Here is a 27,988-nt window from a genome sequence, read left to right on the forward strand (position 1 = left end):
TGTTGTTCCTTGACTTTAGCAAAGCTTTTGACACGGTCTCCCACAGTAGTCTTGCCAGCAAGTTAAAGAAGTATGGGCTGGATGAATGGACTATAAGGTGGATAGAAAGTTGGCTAGATTGTCGGGCTCAACGGGTAGTGATCAATGGCTCCATGTCTAGTTGGCAGCCAGTATCAAGTGGAGTGCCCCAAGGGTCGGTCCTCGGGCCGGTTTTGTTCAATGTTTTCATAAATGATCTGGAGGATGGTGTGGATTGCACCCTCAGCAAGTTTGCAGATGACACTAAACTGGGAGGAGAGGTAGATACCCTGGAGGGTAGGGATAGGATACAGAGGGCCCTAGACAAATTAGAGGATTGGGCCAAAAGAAATCTGATGAGATTCCACAAGGACAAGTGCAGAGTCCTGCACTTAGGACAAAAGAATCCCATGCACCACTACAGACTAGGGACCGAATGGCTAGGCAGCAGTTCTGCAGAAAAGGACCTGGGGTTATAGTGGACAAGAAGCTGGATATGAGTCAGCAGTGTGCCCTTGTTGCCAAGAAGGCCAATGGCATTTTGGGATGTATAGGTAGGGGCATTGCCAGCAGATTGAGGGACGTGATCGTTCCCCTCTATTCGACATTGGTGAGGCCTCATCTGGAGTACTGCGTCCAGTTTGGGGCCCCACACTACAAGAAGGATGTGGAAAAATTGGAAAGAGTCCAGCGGAGGGCAACAAAAATGATTAGGGGACTGGAACACATGACTTATGAGGAGAGGCTGAGGGAACTGGGATTGTTTAGTCTGCAGAAGAGAAGAATGAGGTGGGATTTGATAGCTGCTTTCAAGTACCTGAAAGGGGGTTCCAAAGAGGATGGATCTAGACTGTTCTCAGTGGTAGCTGATGACAGAACAAGGAGTAATGGTCTCAAGTTGCAGTTGGGGGAGGTTTAGGTTGGTTATTAGGAAAAACTTTTTCACTAGGAGGGTGGTGAAACACTGGACTGCGTTACCTAGGGAGGTGGTGGAATCTCCTTCCTTAGATATTTTTAAGGTCAGGCTTGACAAAGCCCTGGCTGGGATGATTTAGTTGGGGATTGGTCCTTCTTTGAGCAGGGGGTTGGACTAGATGACCTCCTGAGGTCCCTTCCAACCCTGATATTCTATGATTCTATGATTCTGTGAACTTGCTGGACCACTGGGTCAGAGCAGAATCCTTAACTCCTAACTGTGGGGTCAGAGTCAGTGGATTGCTTCCACGGGCTTTTACAGCCTGAGCAAAAAGCAAGCAGCTCTCTGGGCCGTATTGGCCAGAGCTGCCGAAATCCAATTAGTGGCTTCCACAGGTCTTATGATCTGAGCCCCAAACCTCACTGCTTCCACAGACCCATCAGCCTGAGCCGGAATTGCTTTCCCGTCGTCATTGAGAGAGTAGCTCACCTCCCACAAGGTCAGTGGAACTTTAGCAAGTCTGAACTGGCAAAATTATAATTAATTAACACTGCGACCAAAATCAGGAGTCCTGCCATGGTTGTCACAATGTATTAATGTAGGGGAAGAAATTAAGGATGTTATGGACCCCTGCTAAGAAGTCACAGGTACAGCTGTCCCTGAATTAGGATTTATCACCTAATTGATCTCAGTGCAAAAAAGGATAAGGGACAAGAAAAGGTAAACAAAAAGGTGCTTTATTTAATATAAGGTAAGTATATGGACAAAATATCTCAGTGGCTTGCATGCGCATGAAGCCCAGAACCCTCTCCCTCTACAAACGACAGACAAAGGTATTCATACTTTACAGATCAAAAAAGCTCCTCTCTCTGATCATCTGCCTTGGCCTCAAGATGTTGGATCCGGACCTACCACTGCACTTGGGAATGACAGGCAGTGCAGGAAGAACTTGGACCTTTGATGACTGCTGAACCAGGATTAGGATCAGGATCAGGATTACTTCTCAGGTAAGAACCTGTGGTGGTTTCTCTCAGAGATCTTCCGGTGGTTCTTCATCCAATGATGCGAGCGTGGGCTGCCGCTAAGGAGGACAGCACCCTAGAGCCTGTGTATGTGGCTTTTATATCCTCTAGTATCTAAGCAGATTAGTGACCACTTGACCAGTCCTTTTCCCACCTTTCCACAAAGGAGCGCCAAACTCAAACAAAAGGGCACCACATTTCAAAAGAGAAGGTAGTCAACATGGCTGCCAAACAACTACTAGACACCATTCAAGATGGCGATTTTAACAAATTTTTGACATTACCATTTTCCAGGTAAATAATACAAGATACCACATAGACATAAATCAAAGCATGCATAGTAAAACATAAATACATGAAAAATGCTGTACATTTGGATTTGTAGGATTGGCACCAGAAATCTGTATTATCCGTCAACATTTATTTAATGTACAACACCCCACCCCCCATCTAGTCACAGATGAAAAACCCATAGAAATTCTCTAGTTTGAAATTTGCTCATGCACAATTTGGTAACTGACAACATACTAAATAAATAAATAAATCTGGCCTAGAAGCAAAACAATTATGGGACCCAAAACAATTTATTGCTCTTAAGATTCTGTTCTCATCAGTTTCTTGTGTATCTTTTCATTGTTTATGGAAAAGCCACACATCATCTCAAGCAAAAGGAAGGTTATAATCTGTGGTTGACCTTTTATGAAGATAATGATATATCTGGCCACAAAATTTCTACTAGGCAGAGTTATTCATAACTTTGCAAAAATGCACTATTTAAAAACAATGTATTGTTTTGGGGGAAAAGATTTTGTTTTCCATCACAGTTTAAAGAAGGGCAAAATAACACCCACCAAACAAATGTGAAACTATCGGCTTGTATACCTATGTTTAAACAGAGGTTTGACTCCTGCTTCTTTGTAAATCTGTAATACCGACAGACCCTAGTTGTTGTTGGGCTGGATAGAACCTGGGACCTCTGGATCTAAATGCATGAGCCTCTATTGCATGAGCAAAAAGCCACATTGCTATTAGCTAAGGCCGTAGCAGACTCATTAACCTCTAAGTGGTCTTGGTGCCCCTAGAGGGGACAGAACACCACATCCAGGAGGGGTGTGCGTTACAAATGGAAATGTTAAAGAGGCTGTGATTGACTTGAAAAGATACACTTTAAAAGGCTATGCCTACACTTCAACAGTTACAGTGCTGTAGCTGTGCCACTGTATTACTTCAGTGTAGATACTACCTACGCCAACAGGAGGGATTTTCCCATTGACGCAGGGAATCCACCTCACCAAGATGTGGTAGCTAGGTTGATGGAAGAACTCTTCCGTTGACCTAGCGCGGTTTACACCAGGGGTTAAGTTGACATCGCTACGTCTTTTGGGGTGTGGACGTTTCACAACCCCTGAGAGACATAGCTATTGTCCGTGTAAATTCCCAGTGTAGGTCAGCCCTTACTGTCTGCCACTGTGTAAAAGGTGACTTTTTCCTTGGAAGGCCAGACATAATATCTGGCCTAGCAGCCTATTTTCTATTTGTTTTCTGATGTGCATGTCTTTAACAATGAAGTTCAGAAGTGTATGTATCTGAGGGTATGTCTACACTACGGAATAAGGTTGAATTTATAGAAGTCGTTTTTTTAGAAATCGGTTTTATATATTCAAGTGTGTGTGTCCCCACAGAAAATGCTCTAAGTGCATTAAGTGCATTAACTCGGTGGAGCGCTTCCACAGTACCGAGGCTAGAGTCGACTTCCGGAGCGTTGCACTGTGGATAGCTATCCCACAGTTCCCGCAGTCTCCGCTGCCCATTGGAATTCTGGGTTGAGATCCCAATGCCTGATGGGGCTAAAACATTGTCGCGGGTGGTTCTGGGTACATATCGTCAGGCCCCCGTTCCCTCCCTCCCTCCGTGAAAGCAAGGGCAGACAATCGTTTCGCGCCTTTTTTCCTGAGTTACCTGTGCAGACGCCATACCACGGCAAGCATGGAGCCCGCTCAGGTAACCGTCACCCTATGTCTCCTGGGTGCTGGCAGACGTGGTACGGCATTGCTACACAGTAGCAGCAACCCCTTGCCTTGTGGCAGCAGACGGTACAGTACGACTAGTAGCCGTCATCGTCATGTCCGGGGTGCTCCTGGCCACGTCGGCTGGGAGCGCCTGGGCAGACATGGGCGCAGGGACTAAATTTGGAGTGACTTGACCAGGTCATTCTCTTTAGTCCTGCAGTCAGTCCTATTGAACCGTCTTATGGTGAGTGGGCAGATACATGATACAAAGTGTACTATAAGTTAAAAAGACATCAGTATATGTAGGCCCAACATTAAAGGCCCTGACTAGCTAGATTTAAATTCTGCACTAAGAACCCTGGGATTCTGTGTCACTTTGCTGTGGTACATTGGACATTATTTCTTTTTTAAAGGAGGTTTTTGTAAACACATAACACCAGTGCTGTGCAATCTGTACTCACTGCCTGTCAGCTTCTGGATGGGGTTCCTACTGATAGTGTTCACCTGTAAGAGTAGCATTTTCAAAAGCACTTATCTTTGACCTAATTCTCCTCCCATTGAAGTAAAATCAACACTGAGCTTTTTTTCAAAACCCCACCCTAAAGTTCTACCTGGATTGGGTCCAGTTTTTGAAGGAGACTGGCTCTCTACCATAGTTATGATCAGCAGAGGCACTCGTACTGGAGGTGCCTCAGAACAGAAGAGATAGATCTGCTGGTGGACCACTATCAACTACGGAATGTTCTTCCCTTGATTTGTAAGAGCCCACATTTATTAACCTTCCAGGCATTTTGCAAGGCCCTCCTTAATTCATGGCCATTTGGCAGTGTATGTAATGAGGACTGGGTAAGATAGTTTTCATAATTGTGATGTAATGGAGTTATTGGGGGAGTGAATGGATTATTCTTGTAAGGTGGTCCAGAGTGGATTTTAATGGTTGAGCATAATAGTTGATTATTGTGCCATTTTAAACATTGGAAGGAGCAATGCGCAATAGGAAGGAAGTTGCTAATGTGTATGTTTTAAAAATCAGAATAAATAAATTTAATATGAAAAATAAAGACTACAGTCAGCACATAAGCTCCTGTGTTATCATTTTCAATATTAAATTAAATTTGCTATGTCTTCCCCACATCTTCCATTTTTAATATTTTAATATATACTTTTAATATTGACTGTGCATTAAATACAGAGGTAATCTGAGGCAAAATTTAAGCTTTGGCCAGCTGGCAGACATGAGAGGTGGCCCTGGATTGTAGGATAATCACAGTTACTGAACATAAGAACATCAGAATGGCCATACTGGGTCAGACCAAACATCTAGCCCAGTTTCCTGTTTTCAGACAGTGGACAGTGCCAAGTACCCCAGAGGGAATGAACAGAACAAGTAAACATTAAGTGACCGATCCCCTGTTGCCCATCCCAGCTTCTAGCAAACCATCCCTGCCCATCCTGGCTAATAGCCATTGTTGGATCTATCTTCCATTAATTTATCTAGTTCTTTTTTGAACCCTGTTATAGTCTTCGTCTTCACAACTTCATCTGATAAAGAGTTCCACAAGTTGACTGTAGAAGAAATACTTCCTTTTGTTTGTATTAAACCTGCTGCCTATTAATTTCATTTGGTGAACCCTAGTTTTTGTGTTATGAGAAGGAATAAATAACACTTCCTTATTTACTTTCTCCCCACCAGTCATGATTTTATAGACCTCTATCATATCCCCCCTTAGTCATCTCTTTTCCAAGCTGAAAAGTCTCAATCTTATTAATCTCTCCTCCATACAGAAGCCGTTCCATAACCCTAATCATTTTGTTGCCCTTTTCTGAATCTTTTCCAATTCTAATATATCTTTTTTGAGATGGGGCGACCACATCTGCACTCAGTATTCTATATGTGGGCATAGTACCATCGATTTATATCAAGGCAATATGACATCTTCTGTTTTATTATCTATCCCTTTTTTAATGACTCACAACATTCTCTTAGCTTTTTAGACTGCCACTGCACATTGAATAGATGTTTTCGGAAAACTATCCACCATGACTCCAAGATCTCTTTCCTGAGTGGTAACAGCTAATTTAGACCCCATCATTTTATATGTATTGTTGGGATTATGTTTTCCAATGTGCATTACTTTGCATTTATCAAAACTGAATTTCATTTGCCATTTTATTGCCCAGTCACACAGTTTTGTGAGATCCTTTTGTAGCTCTTCACAGTCTGCTTTGGACTTAACTATCTTGAGTAGTTTTGTATCATCTGCAAATTTTGAACCTCACTGTTTCCCCTTTTTCCAGATCATTTATGAATAAATTGAATATTACTGGTGTCTGTACAGACCCCTGGGGGATACCACTATTTACCTTTCTCCATTCTGAAAACTGACCATTTATTCTTACCCTTTGTTTCCTATCTTTTAACCATTGTACCAATCCATGAGAGGATTTGCCCTCTTATCTCATGACGTTTGCTTAAACGTCTTTGGTAAGGGACCTCGTCAAAGGCTTTCTGAAAATTTAAGTACACTGTATTCACTGGATCCCCCTTGTCCATATCCTTGTTGACCCTCTCAAAGAATTCTAGCGGATTGGTGAGCCATGATTTCCCTTTACAAAAAACATGTTGACTCTTCCCCATGTTCATCTATGTGTCTGACAATTCTGTTCTTTACTATAGTTTCAATCAGTTTGCCCGGTACTGAAGTCAGGCTTACTGGCCTGTAATTGCTGAGATCACCTCTGGAACCATTTTAAAAAATTGGTGTCACATTAGCTATCCTCTAGTCCTTTGGTACAGAGGCTGATTTAAATGATATGTTACAAACCATAATTAGTAGTCGTGCAATTTCACATTTGAGTTCCTTCAGAACCCTTGGGTGAATACCATCTGGTCCTGGTGACTTATTACTGTTTAGTTTATCAATTTGTTCCAAAACCTCCTCCATTGACACCTCAATATGGAACAGTTCCTCAGATTTGTCACCTAAGAAGAATGGCAGGTTTGGGAATCTCCATCACATCCTCAGCCATGAAGACCAATGTAAAGAATGCATTGAGTTTATCCGCAATGATCTTATCATCCTTGAGTGCTCCTTTAGCGTCTCAATCGTCCAGTGACCCCACTGGTTGTTTAGCAGGCTTCCTGCTTCTGATGTACTTAACAATTGAAACATTTTGCTCTTACTTTTTGAGTCTGGCTAGCTGTTCTTCAAATTCTTTTTTTGGCCTCCCTAATTATATTTTTACACTTCACTTGCCAGAGTTTATGCTCCTTTCTATCTTCCTCACTAGGATTTAACTTCCACTTTTTAAAATATGCCTTTTTGCCTCTCACTGCTTCTCTTACTTTGTTGTTTAGTCACGGTGGCACTTTTTTGGTTCTCTTATGTTTTTTAATTTGGGGTATACATTTAAGTTGAACCTCTTTTATGGTGTCTTTAAAAAGTTTCCATGCAGCTTGCACTTCTGGCACTGTAACTTTTAATTTCCAACTTCCTCATTTTTTGTAGTCCCCCTTTCTGAAATTAAATCCTTCCATGATGGGCTGCTGTGCTGATTTCCCTGCCACAGGTATGTTAAATTTAATTATATTACGGTCACTATTACCAAGCGGTCCAGTTATATTCACGTCTTGGACCAGATCCTGTGCTCCACTTAGGACTAAATCAAGAATTGTCTCTCCTCTTGTGGGTTCCAGGACTGGCTGCTCCAAGAAGCAGTCATTTAAAGTGTCAAGAAACGTTACCTGTGCATCCTGTCCTGAGGTCAATATAGTGATAGTTTTTAGTAAATAGTAAATACTACCCAGTCAATATAGTGATAGTTGAAATCCCCCATTATTATTGAGTTTTTTATTTGTATAACCTCTCTAATCTCCTTGAGCATTTCAAAGTCACTATCACCATCCTGGTCAGGTGGTTGGTAGTATATCCCTACTGCTATATTCTTATCATTCGAGCATGGAATCACTATCCATAGAGATTCTATGGTACAGTTTGGTCATTTAAGATTTTTACTTCATTTGATTCTATGCTTTCTTTCACATATAGTGCTACTCTCCCACCAGCATGACCTGTTCTGTTCTTCCGATATATTTTGTACCCTTGTATTACTATGTCCTATTGACTATCCTCATTCCACCAAGTTTCTGTGATGTCTATTATATCAATATCCTCATTTAATACAGGCACTCTAGTTCCCCCATCTTATTATTTAGACTTCTAGCATTTGTATATAAGCACTTAAAATTTATCACTGGGTGTGTCTGCCAAAATAATGAGCCACGAAGTATCAATGTTGACATTTAAATTGTTGTTTATTGTTTTCAGAGTTAACACCCAATCAACATGCATGGGGCCGTTCACACATCTGAAGTCCTGGGCCTGATTCTTCTCTTTGTAATCATTTATATCTGTGCTAAGTTAGTGTGAGCTAATGTGAGTATAAATTAGGGTGTAAAATGCAGAGTGGACATATTTTACATCCACTTTTCTGGAAAATAAGGTCCCAGTTCACATAACTTTAAGCATGTGGTTAAGTACTTTGTTTAATAGGGATGGTTTTCAGAATTGCAACCTAAATAACTATACAAGTTGGAAGGCAATGACGAATTAGGCCCCTGAGCTATAATTCTGATGTGCTGTATACAGTGTAATATAGCATTATGTGTACATGACACAAATTTAGCTACTGATTTATTTATACCTGTGTTCCTCTGTTCCCAAGGAACTCACAAGGAACTTCATCATCTCATGCTATTGCAGCTTTATTTAGATACCACGTTAAAAACTAGAGGCAATCAATTAGTGATGAAACTTCAATGCACAAGTTTACATAGACGTGCCATAATGATGGCCCTGGTCTCTGTTTCCTCCTCCTTTCCAGGACAGGCTTGATGACTTTTTGTTAAATAAAAGAATTTTTGTCAGGATTCAGCTTTCAAACAGCAAATACAAAGTCATGTGTTTTTTTTTTAAAAGAGTTTGACACAACTTGGTTATAAACACACACAAAAATAAGTAAATAAACAAATAAATAAATAAAAGGGAGAATACTGGGAAGATGGGAAATGATCCACCAGTGCAGTCACTGGGCCATGTCATTACATGCTTCAGAAAATTGAGGGTTCAAATTTCTAGACCAAAGAAGGAAAAATACTTTGGGCCAGATCCTCAGCTGCTCTAAAAGAGGCACAGCTTCACTGATTTCAATTATACGAGCTGAGGAGCCGGGCCTTTATTTGCTGTCAGTTACCCTCTCGGAAATGTTTTAGTTGTATGTACTTTAAATTATCTTTATTATTTGCACTACAGTAGCGTTTAGTGGTCTGAACAGAGATGAGAACCACATTGTGGTTTATACATATATGTACACACTGTCTATACACAATGGATTTAAATTGCAGCAAGGGCGGTTTAGGTTGGACATTAGGAAAAACTTCCTAACTGACAGAGTGGTTAAGCACTGGAATAAATTGCCTAGGGAGCTTGTGGAATCTCTATCATTGGGGATTTTTAAGAGCAGGTTGGACAAACACCTGTCAGGGATGGTCTAGATAATACTTAGTCCTGCCTTGAGTGCAGGGGACTGGGCTAGATGACCTCTCGAGGTCCCTTCCAGTTCTATGATTCTATGATAATGAGAGAGAAGCTCTATCCCAAAATGCTTACAGTGTAAATAGACAAAAAAGGTTAAGTGATTTGCCCAAGCTCACACGGCAGGTCAGTGGCAGAGCTTACAGCTAAGAGTCTTGAGTTTAAGACCACATCAATGCTCAACATATAGCGGCTACTCAGACTTTGGGAAGAGAACAAGGACCACAATCAACATTAAGTAACCTTCTGTTTTATAATATTTGTATAAGCTTTCAGTGTAAAACAGAGAAAGTCCACATGTTCACACTTCACAGATAAACAATACTGACTTGAAGTTTATTTAACATCAAATTCTCAACCCTCTTTTTTGTTGTAACCTAGAAATATTTCATTTACATTCTTGCATATGGTTAATATGAAAGTCTCAAGGTTTCTTGTTCTGGAATTTCATCTACTATATCTTACAAATGTCAATATCTGACTGACGGGGTGGGATTGTTGCTATTATTTAAAATTTGCATACCGTGCCATATATATAGGGTTTGCATAGCACATAGCAACTCCTGTTGTAAACTAAGAGTAAAATAACTGGAAAAAAAATCACAATGTGATGTGAATGAGATAAGAATCAGATCCAAGTTTCTATTTGAGGAGTCCACTTGTGTTTAAGTAGATTGTTCTTTTAAAAACAACATTAAATTGCTTTAAGTACCACTAAATTGCTCACCCACACAGTAAATACTAATTTTGTAGGACCTATACAAACACATTTTTTGCTATCTCTTATGACTCTGCGTCCTCATTTACTGATGGGCAGAGATTAACTAATGAAAATGGAGCTATGCTGATTTACACCAGCTGAGGATCTGGCCCAATATCCTCATTGTTATGTCTAACCAATTTATTTGAGCATGAGTTACATCTGATGAAGTGAGCTGTAGCTCACGAAAGCTCATGCTCAAATAAATTGGTTAGTCTCTAAGGTGCCACAAGTACTCCTTTTCTTTTTGCGAATACAGACTAACACGGCTGTTCCTCTGAAAATTGTTATGTCTGTCACTGATAGTTCTATACTTAAACAAAGCTCCTCCACTGGACTAAATCAACTTAGTTCCATTACTTCAGTAGCGGTATGCTGATTTATACCTGCTGAGGATTTTGCCCAAAATTGTTTGGTATAATAAAGAACTACATGTGTATTCTTGATTAAAGCAATTTTGCTTGCAAGTGGGTCACTTTTCACTGAACATGGCCCCGTTGTGAATGGAAATTTCATTAAAATGGAACCAGTTTAGAAACCATAATTAAATGTTTGCACACTCATATTCCAAGCCTTGCAAATTCCATTGCGAATATTCTACCCCACATATGAATACGTTGTTTCTATTTCATAAGATTAAAGAAAGTATATATCTAGTTACTGTATGATGTAATATTATCCAAATGATGGTCCCAATTAGCTCCTCACAAAGCTTCCTAACATTATTTTGATCTGGTTAGTAGTGGTTTCAATTTATTTATAGCTGTTTAACTGAACTTCGGCATTAATTAGCATTTTGCAGGATCTGATGTTGTGAAACATATTACTAAAATCAGTTAGTATTCTTGGAATAAATTAGACATTGATATTATCAATCACCGCAAAAGCTAGTATATGAGTCATCATCATAAGAGCTGCTAAATATCTGCCCAATAGCGTGTCAACAAACCTGTTTTAAAGCCTTACAAGGCATTACCTTTATGTCAGTGCAGATAGATCATGTAGCATCTGGGGAAAGTTCCCACGTCCTAAAAGCAATTGAAAACAATGGGTTCTTATGAATGCTTTTTGCTCATAGATGAGCGGAGAGAATCTCCCTGTAACGGAAAGGCCAATCACTACTTTTGTTACAGTATGTAAATAGCTACAAATCAACCAAGACTTCTGGCGTGAAATCAGCAGGTGGTCAGTGCTTCCAGGAAGCAAAAATGCAACTGTGTAATATATGAACTAATGATCACAGCCAGCTTCAGCAGTTTCAAGTAGGTCTGCCACTCAGTTTTTCAGCCCCACTCCAGCATACTGGGTTCTTGTTCTCTGTGATCAGACATTTATGCTTCAAACTGGCTGTAGATTTTGGGGAAGATCAGCAAGATAATTGTTTGAGGGTCTTGTGATTGTCTCCTGTGTCCCCTACAGAAGGAAAAGCAGAGCCCAGATGCGTCATTGGTGTGTCTGCATAGCTCTATTAGGCAGGGGACCTGTAGGAAAAAAACAGCACATGATCTTAGACTGTATCATAATGGACACACACAAGGAGGCTGAATTAAAGATGCACAAGCATTTACTCAGCAGCCACTTTTCTAGGCTGTCCTTTCCTGTGGTCATAGGACCAACGGCAATTTCCCAGAGAGGTTGAGAATCAGTGCAGGTAGCTATGGGGTAGCTGTGCAATGAGCCTGTGGCAGCCGTAGCACTCCTGGGATAGCCTGAAAGTCAGGGGTCTTCTCAAAAATTGAGTGTAGCTCAAATGGTGACCATGAATAACAGAGAGATCCTTTCAGGAGGAAAAAACCGCCAAATGTTCCACCCTTGCACTGATTACATTTCAAGACAATCTTTGCAACAAGAATTGCTGGGAATGTTCTTATTTTTAAGATGGAATCTAGTGATCTCCCAACCAGGGGGACCCAGGATGTCATACTTCATAGGCCTCAAAGGCTCTACTTACACTATAGACCTTACCTCAGCAAAACATACATTGAAACCAAGAGTGCAGGATTGGATCCAATGGGTGAAATCCTGCCTCCTGTGAAGTCAACAGGGCCAGTAGTTCACCTATTGTTCCCTGTCCTTGCATGAAATAACCCCTAATTAACTAGATTTCCTGACAGAGGTGTTGTGACTGATCATTCCTAAACAGAAATATTTTATAATGCAAGAAATATTGTGGTTGGCAAATGAATGGCAATTACCCATCATAGAAGGTGCCTCAAAGTTCTGAATATAGCAGATTAATGCTGTCCTGTGGGGAGCTGTGAGGAGCTGTGCTGGTGCTGTGCGGAGCCAGTTAACATGAATCATGAATGATTGCATGTAATTTACTAAGATAGCTGCAAAATGGGAGTGAGATTAGTGCTGTCCATTAATCTAAAGGTTGCCCCTTGTGAGCAGAGCAGTGTGCAAAAACCTCAGTAATTCAAGTGTGAGTCAAGGAAACTAAAATATATATGAATTTCTGGCAGGACAATTTTTAATGTCAGAGTTGCTAAAAAAAAAAAGCCACACTGGGAAAATAACAAAGGGCAGAAATAAAGGCTGATATCTATGGACCATTCCGCAGGATCAGTAGCTTTGCTTGCCTGAAGGAAGGCCCTATAAAATATGCATAGTACTTTATTATGTGTTGAGGGGGGAAAATGGACCAGCTGCATAAAATTTGCATCTGACACCTGAGAACTAATTACATATATCAGACAATTTGTGCAACATGTTTATTTGGGCAGGTACTGTGAGCAAAATTCAGGGTTCCAGCCACACCCTCAAGAATGAACTGCACTGGAGTGGTTTGAGATTTACGAAGGAATAGCTGAGAATAGACTTTAGCTCCAAGCCTTACCTCTAGTAGAGCTGTATGAAAAACAACTGGCACCACTAGCAAACACTAAATGTTTGTAGTTTTACTTTTTCAGACTTAGGGCCCCATTCCTTCACACACTGACATTGCATTTATATTGGTGTCACTCACTGGCATCAAAAAGTTTTTATAGTTGTAGCTTGGGAGCGAAGTGAAATCAGAAACAGGCCCTAAATGGAAAAGAAATAATGGTGAATGCAAATACTCCTGGCTGTTTGGCCTCAAAGCTCTGATTTTATTTTCCAACTCTAGGAAGAAGGAGAATATCCTGGAAAATAGAGATGATAGGAGTAGAATTAGAGTAACAGCTGGAGGCTTCAACTGGGATCAGGGTCCCATTGTGCTAAGCGCTACACAAAGACATAGTAAGAGACAGTCCCTGCTGCAAAGAGTTTACAATTTGGAGTCAAAACACAAAGGGCAAGAGGGGAAACAGAAGCATGGAGAGATGAAGTGAGATGCCCAAGGTCGCTCTCATAGGAAGTCCTGACTTCCATTCCAGTGTGGACACTTCAGGACCACACTGTCTCTCTGAGTCTCCTGTTCACACTGTGAGGATGTTGCAACAGGCTGGACACATCCTCACAGTGTGAACAGGAGACTCAGAGAGACAGTGTAGTCCTGAAGTGTCCACACTGGAATGGAAGTCAGGACTTCCTATGAGAGCGACTGTGCGGCTCAAGCCCCTTAGTCTGCTCAGGGCAAGAAGGCTGCTGGGGGCAGAGGCGACTGCAGGACTTAGAGGAGAAGTTGTCAAGGCTGCCACACAGGCCAGGGCCAGGCCACGGATCAGGTAGGAACTCGGGTGATCAGGCCAGGGCCAGAAGCAGCTACCACTGGCAAGGGGGACACAAATTGCAAGGACCCCACTTCCCAGCCCAGCCACCTCCCCCCGGCAACACTCAGTAGCTCCCCTCACTCCCCATACAAGACACCTACACTGATTCCCCTTCCTATCCCTGACACCCTGAATTCCCCGCTGATTCCCCCCACTCCAATTCCCAGTGCAGAGCATGAGCATTCGAAGAGGAGAGAACTGGTTCTCTCTCATATATTTTTAAATAAACCAAAAGCCACAAATGTTCTTTCAGTCCCACCAAAACACTGTTTGAGACGTGCACAGTTTGGTGTGGGATGCGTCATATATAGAAAGAAATAACTCTCACGGGGCATACGGGCTCAGCATCTTAGTATGGTGCTTAGCATATTTAGGTTTCAGTATGCACCTCTGACCCCCTTCAAAGCGAGCTTCTATGCTGGCTAGGAATTCAAAACTTACTTTCTGCAAATATCACCCATTATTAGATAATACTTCACTGTTGCTGTTTCTGCAGACATCCCTGCCAGTAAACTTACTTGCGCGAGTATTCACAAAAAGTCAGTGTAAACGAGTGCAAATGTAAGGGAAGTAAATTTGTTTAAATGTGTGCATGACCTATTTCTGCAAATTGTTTTTGCAGTGTTTGCTTAGGTTTGCGAAATACCCAAATTAACTTCTCATAGCTTCCAGCAGAATATTTAGTGAGGAGAAACACGGAGAGAGCTGATGCAAACTCAGGACCGGATCTGGAGCATGCCAAAGCAGGGAAGCTAGGTTAACCAGCCAGTCAATGGTTCCTGTGCATAATGGAATCCTGAGATCATGCAGAACTGGTTATGCTAGCTTTGCATCACTCCCCAGCTCCTTGCCTTGCGGTAAAGGGTGTGGCCAGGGTACGTGACTGGAACAATTTAGGCTATGTCTGCAACAGGATGTGTGATTCCCAGCTCTGACTGAGCTGGCATGCTAAAAATAATAGTGTAGCTGCAGTAGCCTGGGCAGCAGCAAGCAGCGGTTCCAAGTACTTGCCTGCAGGGTTTGGGTGGGTTTGCACTAGGGGCGACTAGTCTATGCACTGCTCGCCATGCCTGTGTGTCCGCAACTACACTACTATGTTTAGCATACTAGCTCAATGAGAACAAGTGCAATTATGTCTGCTCGAGTTGGGAATCACTCCCCCACCTCCAAGTGTAGACATAGCCTTAAATAAGACTTGAAGCTGCTCTAAGTTTCTCCTGAGGGCTGGACAGCGATCTCTATCCCCAAACCATTCTTGCATCAGGAGCAGTGTCCTCAGGATACGGCCCTGAAAGTCTGAGTCTTAGTCATACTTAGAATTCTATGTCCATCTCTTTTCTCGAAGATCCATACTAATCTTAAAGGTGATCGAAATCTTTTAGCTTTGAAGAGGCAGCTGAATTCTCGGTTGTCAGAACTCAGACAAGCCTTTACCAAAGTGAACAGTCCCATTGGCATCAATTGGATGACTTGTGTGAGTAAGGGCTATTCTGGACCTTAGATTAGCATCTTGCACCCAAACTAATTATACTATACAGAGCAAGGAACACATATAGCACAACAACTATGGATGTTGAAAAGACAACACAAGTAGTATCAGCTTTCTCTAAGGTTACAGTGTTGATCTCTGCTGAAGCTAAGCTCTGTCCTGTAAGAAGGTTGAATGTGCATTGCCTAGCAAATCCATGCCTACTCCAGCACTTTGAAAACTACACTGCTACAAATCATCATTCTGGTACAAGTTGGGACTGGCTGCTCTGAGACAGAAAAAAAATGTTAAAAGCAAATGCTTCTTGAGGTTACCAGTCCTTTTAATGCCTGTGTTTCAATGGAGGCGCCAGGAATCTTCTACCCACTACTGAAATGGTCTTTATAGCGATGATATTTCTGATTGGAAAAAGTAATTTTAGTTACAGAAGCTTTTTCCTCAGACAATATGATGTCTATAAGAATGGTTTTGCAGAGTTTATACAGTCTATATTTTTATTAACAGATCAGACTTTTATATGCAATTCATTCGTGTTTGCTAAAAGGCAAATTTCAGGTTTTGGATTTCACAATGTCAATTTTATACACACACTTGCTGATGGGCAAACATATTACACTGGAATTTTGGGACAGTATCAAAGTTGCATTTAAATAGTTATTAGTTCTGGTCAATTGAATGCATGTTATTCTAGTTAGCCATATTCATCACATTAGAATGAAAGCAAATGATTCAGACTGGAATTTATATTACATTGTAGTTCCAAAATAAAATGAATCTAAAGTACAGTATAGTGCCCTAAGACCTAACAGAAATAAAACGTGGGAAGTGTCCTCTTTGCAATTTCTTTATTCTTTTTGTGTTTTACCTGCTACTTGTTTATATTGTTGATGTACACTAATTTTCTAAGCAGCATGATGATATTAGATATGGGATACCACACATGAAGTGTAATGCTATATGTTGCAAGACAGCTCTGAAGTTAATTTATGTAATGAGTGTACACCTCAAAACTTGAATTTCCACATTACAAACTGAAGCATATCACTATGCAAGGTAAAATCGATTCCTCAGTTTTCATATTTCTTACTGATTCCTCAGATTACTCAATTTGTTGATCTTTGGTAAATGAAAAATGCATCTTTCTAAAAATATGCTCTGTAACTTCTCTCCCTCCAGTGCCAAAGTATATTGAAGCTCCATTCGTTATTAGGTTGATAAGGTTTTTGCCTAGAGTTACTTTTAATATGTGGGTAACGTTGCGATCCGCGTATCTATTAGAAACATCAGTATTGTCAGTGGCGCTTGTAGGTGTAACATTTTAACATTAATATTGAAGAGCATTTGGGGCTATAAATGAATGTGCTCCACGCAAGTCTCAAGATTAGTGTTCTGCTAGCTAAGGGGTTCAGATCTTGTGCTGCATCTCTAAAAGCTGCCAAGGAGGAGAAGGGGGTTATGGTGGCTTTAAGGCATCTTTGTGCCCTTTCTGATCCCATGCTGCTCCAGGGATTGGAGAGGTCCATGACAATTTAGACAGCTCTGAGGTTCTGTGTAAGTTATGGCAGCTGCCCTATAGGCTGCAGCACTGCCTGGAATCGTCATAGAGTGGCATGCTGTGGCCCTGCACCTGATACGCCCAGTGTTGTAGTGGTAAAAAACGTGGGTAAACTGACCTAAACTAAACTCCATATTCTGCAAATGAAAAGTGAGTAAACTTAGCTTACCCAAGTTTAGCCTCGACTGCACTGCTAGATACACCCTTCCCACCTTGAGCTCTATCCTGGCTTGTGAAGAGGTACTAAGGACGCAACCTTATAACTGTACCCCACAGCATCTGTGCCTGGGGGATCCACCCCTAATTGTATATGGAGCTTTTGCAGCCCCTGTATACCACTACAGACATTTTACCTGGTGTAAAGGAGCCAAAGCAGAGGTGACGATCTCAGCCCAGTTACTCTTAGTTGTCCCTCATGCAATGCATTAATTACTCATATAATCTCATTTTTGGTGATATTTTTGGTGGTATTAGGATTTGTCATCATTTTTTAAATCTCTCTCTCTCTCTCTCTCTAGCTCTCTCTCTCTCTCTATATATATATATTCTCCTTGCATTTCCCCTTTTTTGTATTTTTTTTCCATTTTCCAGAGGTAAGCTGGAAAAAGAGGAAATAGGGCAGACAAAGGAAAAAATGGAGGGAAAGGGAGAAAATATGAAAAAACAAAATTCCCAAACCTGAATATTTTCAAGAAAAAATTATGTGAGAAATTTCAGAGAAATTAAGAATCATTTGTATACCTATGAATGAAAAATATTTCAAAATTGTCCATGAAAATAATGTTATCATTTTTGACCGGCTTCAGCATAAGAACTGAGAGATGAAAGGACACATACCTCTTCCATAAAACTACCATGTATTATTATTAACATGCTATTTTCTCAGCTACTTATATGAAAAGTTAAGTTGTTAAGTTCTTACTGGCTCATTTATTTAAAAAAAAAAAACATTGGCACAGAATGATGTAGTAGTATGTATTAATTTTTTAGGTACTTTCTAAATCAATATTTCTTCAAGACCTGATTCAAAGTCAACTGAAGCCACTAGAAAGAGTCTCATTCGGTTCATTGAACTTTCAATCAGGCCCTCACCTTATTTTTTTATACTCAGTATGCTCCTAATTGCAGTAATTTTGTTAATATATAAACATGTATTGTCTTTTAACTATATTGTGTATTATATATTCACTAGTTTTAAGATGAAGTTTGATAAGTCCATGATTGGAATTATATGATAGATGCCTGAGATAGCAGGGGACTGAACACAAGGAGCCAGGAGGTCCCTTCCTGTCCTGTATGATATGTCCCTATATTAATACTCACCATGTAGGTCCCAATCTGTCAGCTTGCCTTACTCACATGAGTCATTCTACACTAGGTCCTGTTTGCAAAACAGCTTCAGTAATAGCTGGACAAGATGTGACCCTAAGAGCCCGTTTATGTCAACTGGCTAATCGTACACTCAACACAGTGTTGTCCCAATATTTAGCCAAACGACATCATTATAAGATGTCATAAAAACTGAGGCCATGCTCTTAGGAAAATCACTGTGAATGTTGGATCCTCCTTCTGGATTGGCTGGAGGTGCTGGTAGCTTGATGTAAGTGAGAAAGCTGTCTAAGCAAAGATTGTAGCTCACTAAAGTTGCGTCTTGGAAACGAGAAAGCATGTTTTATTTTGTTCCATTTGTAACCATTTTCTGTTTCTGTTGTTTCTGCTTAGAATCACTCAAATCTCTGTTCTTTATTAATATACAGTCTTAGTTTTACTATAAACCATCTCAGTGCTACTATCTCAAAATGAAATGTGTGTCCTCAAACCGTGCTAACTGGCTATTGTGTACACTGTCTCTTTGGAGGCAGTGGACTTGGTCATTTCCGTGAGTGTCCAGTGAGAGGGACTGGACACCATGGAGACAGGTCTCTGGGGAATTCAGCAACTGGGGTTCACTGAATATTACCTTCAAGGAAAGTTTTAGACTGGAAGCATCTCAAGCAGCTTGCTGGTGAGGTGGACAGACTGGTGTGGCAGGGAGCTGACACACCATTTAAGCTCCAGCAAAGTTCTCTCTTGCTGAGGCAGAGGGGTAATACAGTGGCTTATGGTTCTGAGTGCATCACGCAAAGGCACCTCTGATTATAGTATTTCTGACTCTTTTTTCATCATTGGACAGACAAATATGCTCATACAATGCAAAAGCCAACCACAAGATGTCTAATTCATACCTGTAGCACTCCACGTTCCTATTGTTTTGCCTAATAATATATAATTTAGTCATAGAATCATAGAATATCAGAGTTGGAAGGGACCTCAGGAGATCATCTAGTCCAACCCCCTGCTCAAAGCAGGCACAATCCCCAATTTTTTTTTTTTATTTTTTATTTTTTTTTGCCCAAGATCCCTAAATGACCCCCTCAAGGATTGAACTCACAACCCTGGGTTTAGCAGGCCAATGCTCAAACCACTGACCTATCCCCTCCCCTCCACAAATAGTTTTTTATCATTGGGTTACAGCCATATTTAGCAATGAATTGACCATCAGGACTTGTAGCTTTTAAAGCATCTGTTTAGAATCTTTTTTTTGTAAATGATAATTATAAATTGCATCTTTCACACATATTATTTGTTTCTCCCATGCCTGTGATACTCCAATAGGAAGGGCGCATACAACTTCATAATAGTGACCACGGTGATGTGTTTTATTATTGCATGCATAGATGAATGGATGGATAAACAGTAAAATTGAATAGCTGCTACAATAGTCTCCTTATCCTTCTAACATTTGACTTCCCATTGTTTAGTGCTGGCTCTTGGCAAAAAATGAAAAATAATATGCTTTTTCTCCTAAAAGGGCACATTGGATTTTGCTATAAAGAAGACTCTATTCAATAGAATTTGATTAGATTTTTTTTTTAGTTTCTATTTGTTATTAATCATGTTATCGTCATTTTCATTCATATACATTAGGTTCAATTTTGTTAATTATTTGACAATGCCATAGAAATTGGAGTGAAACATTACCACAATATAGTATATGTGTCAAAAGGAAACACAAAGGCATAAGATGGAGACCAAAATTAGTCATTAAATCCCACAAAAATCAGGGCTGAATCAACCTAATAAGTGTCGAGACGCCATAAAATTTAGTGTCCACAGTCCTCCTCTTCATTTTTAACTCTTTAGAGTCAAAATGCACTGAAATGGCATCCCAGGAAAATCTGTGAGTTAATGATAGCACTTTGGACTGCAGCAGGGCAGTCAGGTGTGTGACAGGGTCGGGCCAGATGGCTACAGGAGAGTGATGGAAGGCAGATATATTAGCCCCAGGTTAAGTAGGTCTCTTATCCCTGGGTAAGGTAACAGGGAAGGTTTCAGAACAATCAGGAACCTTCTGGAAACAATTAAGGCAGACAGGTTGATTAGAACACCTGCAGCCAATCAAGAAGCTGCTAGAATCAATTAAGGCAGGCTAATCAGGGCACCTGGGTTTAAAAAGGAGCTCACTTCAGTTATGGTGCGTGTGTGAGGAACTGGGAGCAAGAGGCACTAGGAGCTGAGAGTGAGAAGGCGTACTGCTGGAGAACTGAGGAGTACAAGCATTATCAGACCACAGGAGGAAGGTCCTATGGTGAGGATAAAGAAGGTGTTGGGAGGAGGCCATGGGGAAGTAGCCCAGGGAGTTGTAGCTGTCGCACAGCTGTTCCAGGAGGCACTTTATGCATCCGATGAAGTGAGCTGTAGCTCACGAAAGCTTCTGCTCAAATAAATTGGTTAGTCTCTAAGGTGCCACAAGTACTCCTTTTCTTTTAGCGAATACAGACTAACACGGCTGCTACTCTGAAATCTAAACAGCTGCATTCCACAGGGCCCTGGGCTGGAACCCAGAGTAGAGGGGGGGCCCGGGTTCCCCCCAAACCTCCCAACTCCTGATCAGACACAGGAGGAATTGACCTGGACTGTGGGTTCACGAAAACAGCCAAACTGAGGGCTGCCATGAATCTCCGAGGTGAGCAAATCTGCCAATAAACACAAGACCCACCAAGGTAGAAGAGGAACTTTGTCACAGGTGTTAAACACATCTGATGATCTTTAGGAGTCTGAGGCCTGATCCAATGTCTTCTCTATTGACTTCAGTGGGTGCTGGATGAGGCATTAAATATGGATTTAGATGCTTAACTTGAGGCAAACAAGTTTGCTGGTTGTGGCCTAAGTGACTTGCCAAAGGTCATAAGGGAAAGCTTTAGCTGAGTCAGGCATACAACCCAGATTTTGTGACACCCAGTCATGTGCTGTAGACATAACGCCCTGCTTCTAACACATCTCAGCCCTTTCTTTTTACAGACCCAGGTTTCTTTTGCTGACCTGTGTCTCCTCCTCTCCCTCAGGTCATCCTCCTCACTCCTTTCCCCCTCCAAGTCTGTTGGCATGCCACTCTGGTGCATAGTCAGAACTCAGATGAAGCTACTTGTGTAGGCCAATGGTGCAGTGGCTCTGTCAAGGCTGATTCCCCACTCTGACACTTCGAGTGTAGAAGGTGGGGGCCCGCAGGGATGTTAACAATTAATACTGGCCACTCCAGGCTTGTATTAAACTCCCAAGGTTACAGCTTTTCTCTGGTCTTGGATTGGTAGATGCTGCCACCACCCAAGTGCAGAACCCCTTTGAGAACCCAGGAAGGCGCACTTGGGAATTCCTTCCTGTGAGGTACCCTCAAGCCCTTTCACCTTCACCTCCACCTCCCGCCGCAGGAAAAGCTGAAAAAGAAAAAAAAAAAAAAAAGGAAATCAACTGGTGCCACCAGCTAATTAAACAGCATGTGCACAAACCTCTTAAGACACAAAAATCCAATTTTGTTCTTAGAAAAGGTAAAGTTTATTAATAAAAAGAAGAGAAAGAAAGAAAATACATCTGGGAACTAAGGCTTTTGCTAGATTTTAAAAAAAAACTACAGGGATTAAGCATCAAGAATAGCTTTCTTGAGGTCCAGCTTAAAGGTTACAAGCAAAACAAAAGCACCTGGGATTAGCACAGAGGAATGCACAACCCATAACAAAATAAAAGGAATAAACCTAATCGCGTCTTCCTAGACATTTTCTGATCTACTTACATATCTGGGGGTTTAAATTAGTAGTTTCTAGCTATGATACTGATGATTTTTTCATACCTGGCCCAAACTCTTACAGAATAGCTCTGTCCTGTCCACCTCTCTCTGGGAGAACAACAGCAGACAGACCAAAGAGGAGTCTTTGTTTCAATTTTAAAAAGTTCTAGCCTTCCCATTGGCTCTTTTGGCCAGGTGCCCACTGACTTCCTTTTACCTATGCATAGCAGCGAGACTTTTTAACTCTTTACAGGTAGAGCAATTAGAGAACAGCTACTAATAGCGATTTTATAGCTACTCGCTGGCTGTAAAAGGGAGCTACCCCCTCTCCTCCTTTTTCATTTATCACAGGCTCAATGTGCGCTCACCAACCAGCTGGTTTTTAGGATGACCCTGCTTATCTGATAATCCCCCTCTCATCCATCTGGCTGCATCTTACATGCCAAGACTGGATCGTGTATTGGTTAGTATGACCCTGGCTAGCCAGTATGATAACTCAAGAATAATCTCTGTCACAGTGCCTATAAAACCCTGTCTACAAAGGTGGCTAGCTGAGACTATTGCTTTCCATACAAAACTTGCTCATTTCAATGTTATCTTGTTCTCATCATCTGTCTATTTTGCTCACCCTTTGAGTCTCACTGGCACCAAACAAGATTCTAAGGTCTTTGGGGAGGGACTGTCTTTTTTCCTTCTTGTTTGCACATCACTTAGTAAAACAGGGCTCTGATCCCTGACTGAGACCCCAAGCTGGATTGTAACTCAACAAGATCAACTATGTACAAGGAACCACTCTGAATTTATGTGAAATTATTACCCCACCACATTATTTCATTTAGGGGTATTAAATAAAATATCCCTGTTTCTGTCTCCTGTGTGGAGTTTTCCTTCCTTTTGTGCTGCAGTTTGTTCAGATATTTCATGAATATTAGGTTAACTATGAAGTTGTCTGGTGCAAACATGTGCAGTCTGGAATTGAAAACATTACACACAAAGACAGGTTTCAGAGTAGCAGCCGTGTTAGTCTGTATCCGCAAAAAGAAAAGGAGGACTTGTGGCACCTTAGAGACTAACAAATTAATTTGAGCAGAAGCTTTCGTGAGCTACAGCTCACTTCATTGGATGCATTCAGTAGAAAATACAGTGGGGGAATTTATATACACAGAGAAAATGAAACAATGGGTGTTACCATACACACTGTAATGAGAGTGATCAGGTAAGGTGAGCTATTACCAGCAGGAAAGCGGGGAGATGGGGGTGGAGGGAAACCTTTTGTAGTGATAATCAAGGTGGGCCATTTCCAGCAGTTGACAAGAACATCTGAGGAACAGTGGGTAGGGGAGGGGGAATAAACATGGGAAAATAGTTTTACTTTGTGTAATGACCCATCCACTCCCAGTCTTTATTCAAGCCTAAGTTAATTGTACCCAGTTTACAAATTAATTCCAATTCAGCAGTCTCTCGTTGAAGTCCGTTTTTGAAGTTTTTTTGTTGAAGAATTGCCACTTTTAGGTCTGTAATCGAGTGACCAAAGAGACTGAAGTGTTCTCCCACTGGTTTTTGAATGTTATAATTCTTGACGTCTGATTTGCGTCCATTTATTCTTTTACGTAGAGACTGTCCAGTTTGGCCAATGTACATGGCAGAGGGGCATTGCTGGCACATGATGGCACATATCACATTGATAGATGCGCAGGTGAACGAGCCTCTGATAGTGTGGCTGATGTGATTAGGCCCTATGATGGTGTCCCCTGAATAGATATGTGGACACAGTTGGCAACGGGCTTTGTTGCAAGGATAGGTTCCTGAGCTAGTGGTTCTGTGGTGTGGTGTGTTGTTGCTGGTGAGTATTTGCTTCAGGTTGCGGGGCTGTCTGTAAGCAACGACTGGCCTGTCTCCCAAGATCTGTGAGAGTGATGGGTCGTCCTTCAGGATAGGTTGTAGATCCTTGATGATGTGTTGGAGAGTTTTAGTTGGGGCCTGAAGGTGATGGCTAGTGGCGTTCTGTTATTTTCTTTGTTGGGCCTGTCCTGTAGTAGGTAACTTCTGGGTACTCTTCTGGCTCTGTCAATCTGTTTCTTCACTTCATTTCCCCATGTTTATTCCCCCTCCCCCACCCACTGTTCCTCAGACGTTCTTGTTAACTGCTGGAAATGGCCCACCTTGATTATCACTACAAAAGGTTTCCCTCCACCCCTGCCCCCCCCCACTCTCCTGCTGGTAATAGCTCACCTTACCTGATCACTCTCGTTACAGTGTGTATGGTAACACCCATTGTTTCATGTTTTCTATGTATATAAATCTCCCCACTGTATTTCCCACTGAATGCATCTGATGAAGTGAGCTGCAGCTCACGAAAGCTTCTGCTCAAATAAATTTGTTAGTCTCTAAGGTGCCACAAGTATTCCTTTTCTTATTACTCACAAAATCACTTGTGAACCAAACCTGCCACACTCTGTACATCTCTGACTCTGAACAAGAACAAGAAACAGTCCAGTCACCTCCTGGAGAGAGAAATGGTAAAAAATGGTGCTCTCCCCAACTGCATGCTGGGACCCATTGGACATTTAGCCCGTGCAGGGGAGTAAAGGCCCTTACTGAAGACCATGAGTGTGCATGTAGCAAAAAGTCTGGATAGCAAACTCCTGTATCTCCAAAGGGTCAGGGAGCAAAAGTCCATTAATATCTACCATAGAACTGGCTACATTTTGCACATGCAAAAAGTGAAAAAAATGAATCCTTCTTCGCTGAAGGTTTTCATACAAAGATCATTTTCTTCTGTCCCCAGAATACATGTTTTAAAATAAATATGTCTATTAGAATTTCTGCTGCAACAAAGTCAAGGGTGGTCTTGTTTTACCAATTTGTTGTCATCTAAATAGAGAGAACCAGGAAGCAGGAAGTAGAAAGGAGGAGAGCTGGGAATGATATAGCAAACTATTTTTTCCCTGGGGAAGTCAAATAATGGTTACCCACAATGGTAGCTTTGTTTTACTTAAACTCAGAACAATTTCTAGCTGCTATAGCTTGATTTTTAAAACCAGAAGTTTGATGTCAAAAGTACAAGTTTATATCAAATGCAGTTAAACTGCTCACAGTTTAGTTGGAGCAAAAGGTAATTTCGAGAGGGATTCACGTTTTCTGTAATTACCATACTTGTATTTTATTGTGGTTATGCACAGCTGTTTGGAAAGAGAGCTAATTAATTTTATTTATTCTGCTAAGAATAGCTATTGGAACCACAGTTTTCACACAAGTGCAGGACGCTCGTTAATTATTGAACCATTGGGGCAAAGGTCTACAAATCCAGACAGAGCTCAGAATTTCCCTCAGTGGGGTTTCCAATTCCTAAATAGCCTTGTAAACAGTGGGTTCTCATTTCCATCACTCAGTCCCTGCCAGTTTCCACTATGGAACGATTCAAGTATGGTACAGTATATAGCACGGGTCTCCCCATCTCTCTGTGAGCATGTAGATACACATACATTACACTTACACACAGAAACTGAGAGAGAATTTGAGACAACATTGTGTGCAGGGCTGGCCTTACCATGAGGCAAAATAAGGCGGCCGCCTCAGGTGCCAGACTATGGAGGGGTGCCACTAGTCCCAGAGGGTAGAAAATTGTGTCTGCTGCTGGTGCATATGTATTCTCTCTGCTGTAGATGCACAGAGATGGTGGAGTTCTGTGCTGGAGGAAGGAGGGCACAAGAGACATAACTGGCAGGCAGGAGAAAAGGTGAGAGGGAATAACAGAAAGCAGCAGGAGCAGCAGGAGCTCTTATGTACCTCTCTAGCACCCCCAGGAGCCTGGACTGATTAACACCAGCTTCTCAGGGAGCTTCCTGTTTCCTGCTGCTTCCTTGAACCCACTTGAGGAGAACAGGCAGTCTACTGAAGTAGTAGGAGCCCTGCTACCAGCCTGCTTATTTGTCCCCTTCAACTGAGCGTTGAGAGCCACTATAGCTGGCACAGAACAGCAGTCATGAGTGAAAGAAGAAAACGCCCCTCAGGGGCAGCATTCAGAAAAAAAAAGAAAACAAAGGAAGCTTTTCTGTCTAAGCAGGAAGGAGCTCTCCTGAGATATATAGACACAAATGTTCACGGTGAGCCTTCCAGCCCCAGTGAGGATGTGAGTGGTGAGGAGATGCCTGATCTTCCAGTTAGTTAGAGTGCAGGTGACCTGGCAGCTACTGCAGCATCCATATCTCCATCTCAAATGGATGTAACCATGCACATTCCTGAAGAAAAGTGTAGATCCAAGAAGAGTGTCATGGAGGCGCAAGAAACAGCTGCTGCTGAGTTTAGTTCCGTAAGTCTAGATGATCCAGGACTGTGGACCCACTTGAGCAGTAGCCTGAGGGACTCCCTTGTACTGCATGGGCCACAGCAAGTGAAAACTTCATGTTCCCCAAAGACCATGAAAATAGAAGTTTCCTTCCAACACATTACTGGCGTGAAATCCCCAATGGTGACAAAGTGGAGAGGCCATGGCTTATGTATGCAAAAACCCAGAATGCTGCGTACTGTTTTTGTTGCAAACTCTTCCAGTCTAATGTTCCAGCCACATTGGGTTCTACAGAAACAAAGGACTGGAAAAATCCGGCTAGAAATCTGGCATGCCATGAGAAGGCAGCAAATCACCAGAGAGCATTCCATAAATGGAAAGAGCTTGAGATGAGACTAAGGTTAAAGGCCATAGATGATCAGCATCAAGAGAAGATTGCATCAGAGTCTCTTTACTGGCAAAATGTTCTGAAAAGGCTCATTGCCATTGTGAGAATGCTTGCTACTCAAAACCTAGCATTGCATGGCACTTCAGATCAGTTGTATGTACCAAACAATGGAAACTTCCTTAAAATTGTGGAGCTGATGGCTGAGTTTGATGCTGTACTCCAGAAGCATCTAAGAAGAGTCACCACCCAAGAAATGTACACATACCACTACCTTGGAAAAACAATTCAAAATGAGATCATACAGTTCCTGGCAACAAAAGTCAAACAGAGGATTGTGGCAGATCTGAAGTCAGCAAGATATTACTCTGTTATTCTGGACTGCACACCTGACATCAGCCATACAAAACAAATGACTTTAACGGTCTGTTTTGTAACAACAACAGAACCTAGTGAAAATGTCCCTGCAATGGTAACTGTCAGAGAGCATTTTCTAGAATTTATTGACATTGATGATACTACAGGAGCCTGTATGACAAATGTACTTCTGAAAAAGCTGGAAGATATGGGAATTGCGATAGCTGACATGAGAGGTCAGGGCTATGATAATGGTGCCAACATGAGAGGACAGAACAGAGGAGTGCAGACATGAATCTGAGAGTTAAACCCTCAAGCCTTTTTTGTCCCATGCAGTTCTCATTCATTGAACTTGGTGGTCACTGATGCAGCATCAGCTTCCAGTGAGGCTGCTGAATTTTTTAATGTAATTCAAAGCATCTATGTATTTTGCTCTGCATCAACTCATCGATGGCAAATTTTGAAGCAACATCTGGGAACATCCTCTGAGACTGAAACCACTGAGTGCCACACAATGGGAAAGTCAAGTGGAGGTGATAAAGCCTATCAAATATCACATTGGGAAGATAGATGATGTCATAGTTGCCATTATGGAGGATAATGCTATGACAGGAACTGTTCATGCGAGAACAGTGGCAGAGGGAAATGGAATCACCAGAAATATACATAACTTCAAATTTCTGTGTGGCTTACTGTTGTGGCATGACATACTGTTGGAAATAAATGTTGTAAGCAAGAGACTCCAAGGTGTTGACCTTGATATATCTGGAGCAATGGAACAACTGGACAAAGCAAAGTT

The sequence above is a fragment of the Caretta caretta genome, chromosome 3 (assembly GCF_965140235.1).
Source record: "Caretta caretta isolate rCarCar2 chromosome 3, rCarCar1.hap1, whole genome shotgun sequence".
NCBI lineage: Eukaryota > Metazoa > Chordata > Testudines > Cheloniidae > Caretta > Caretta caretta.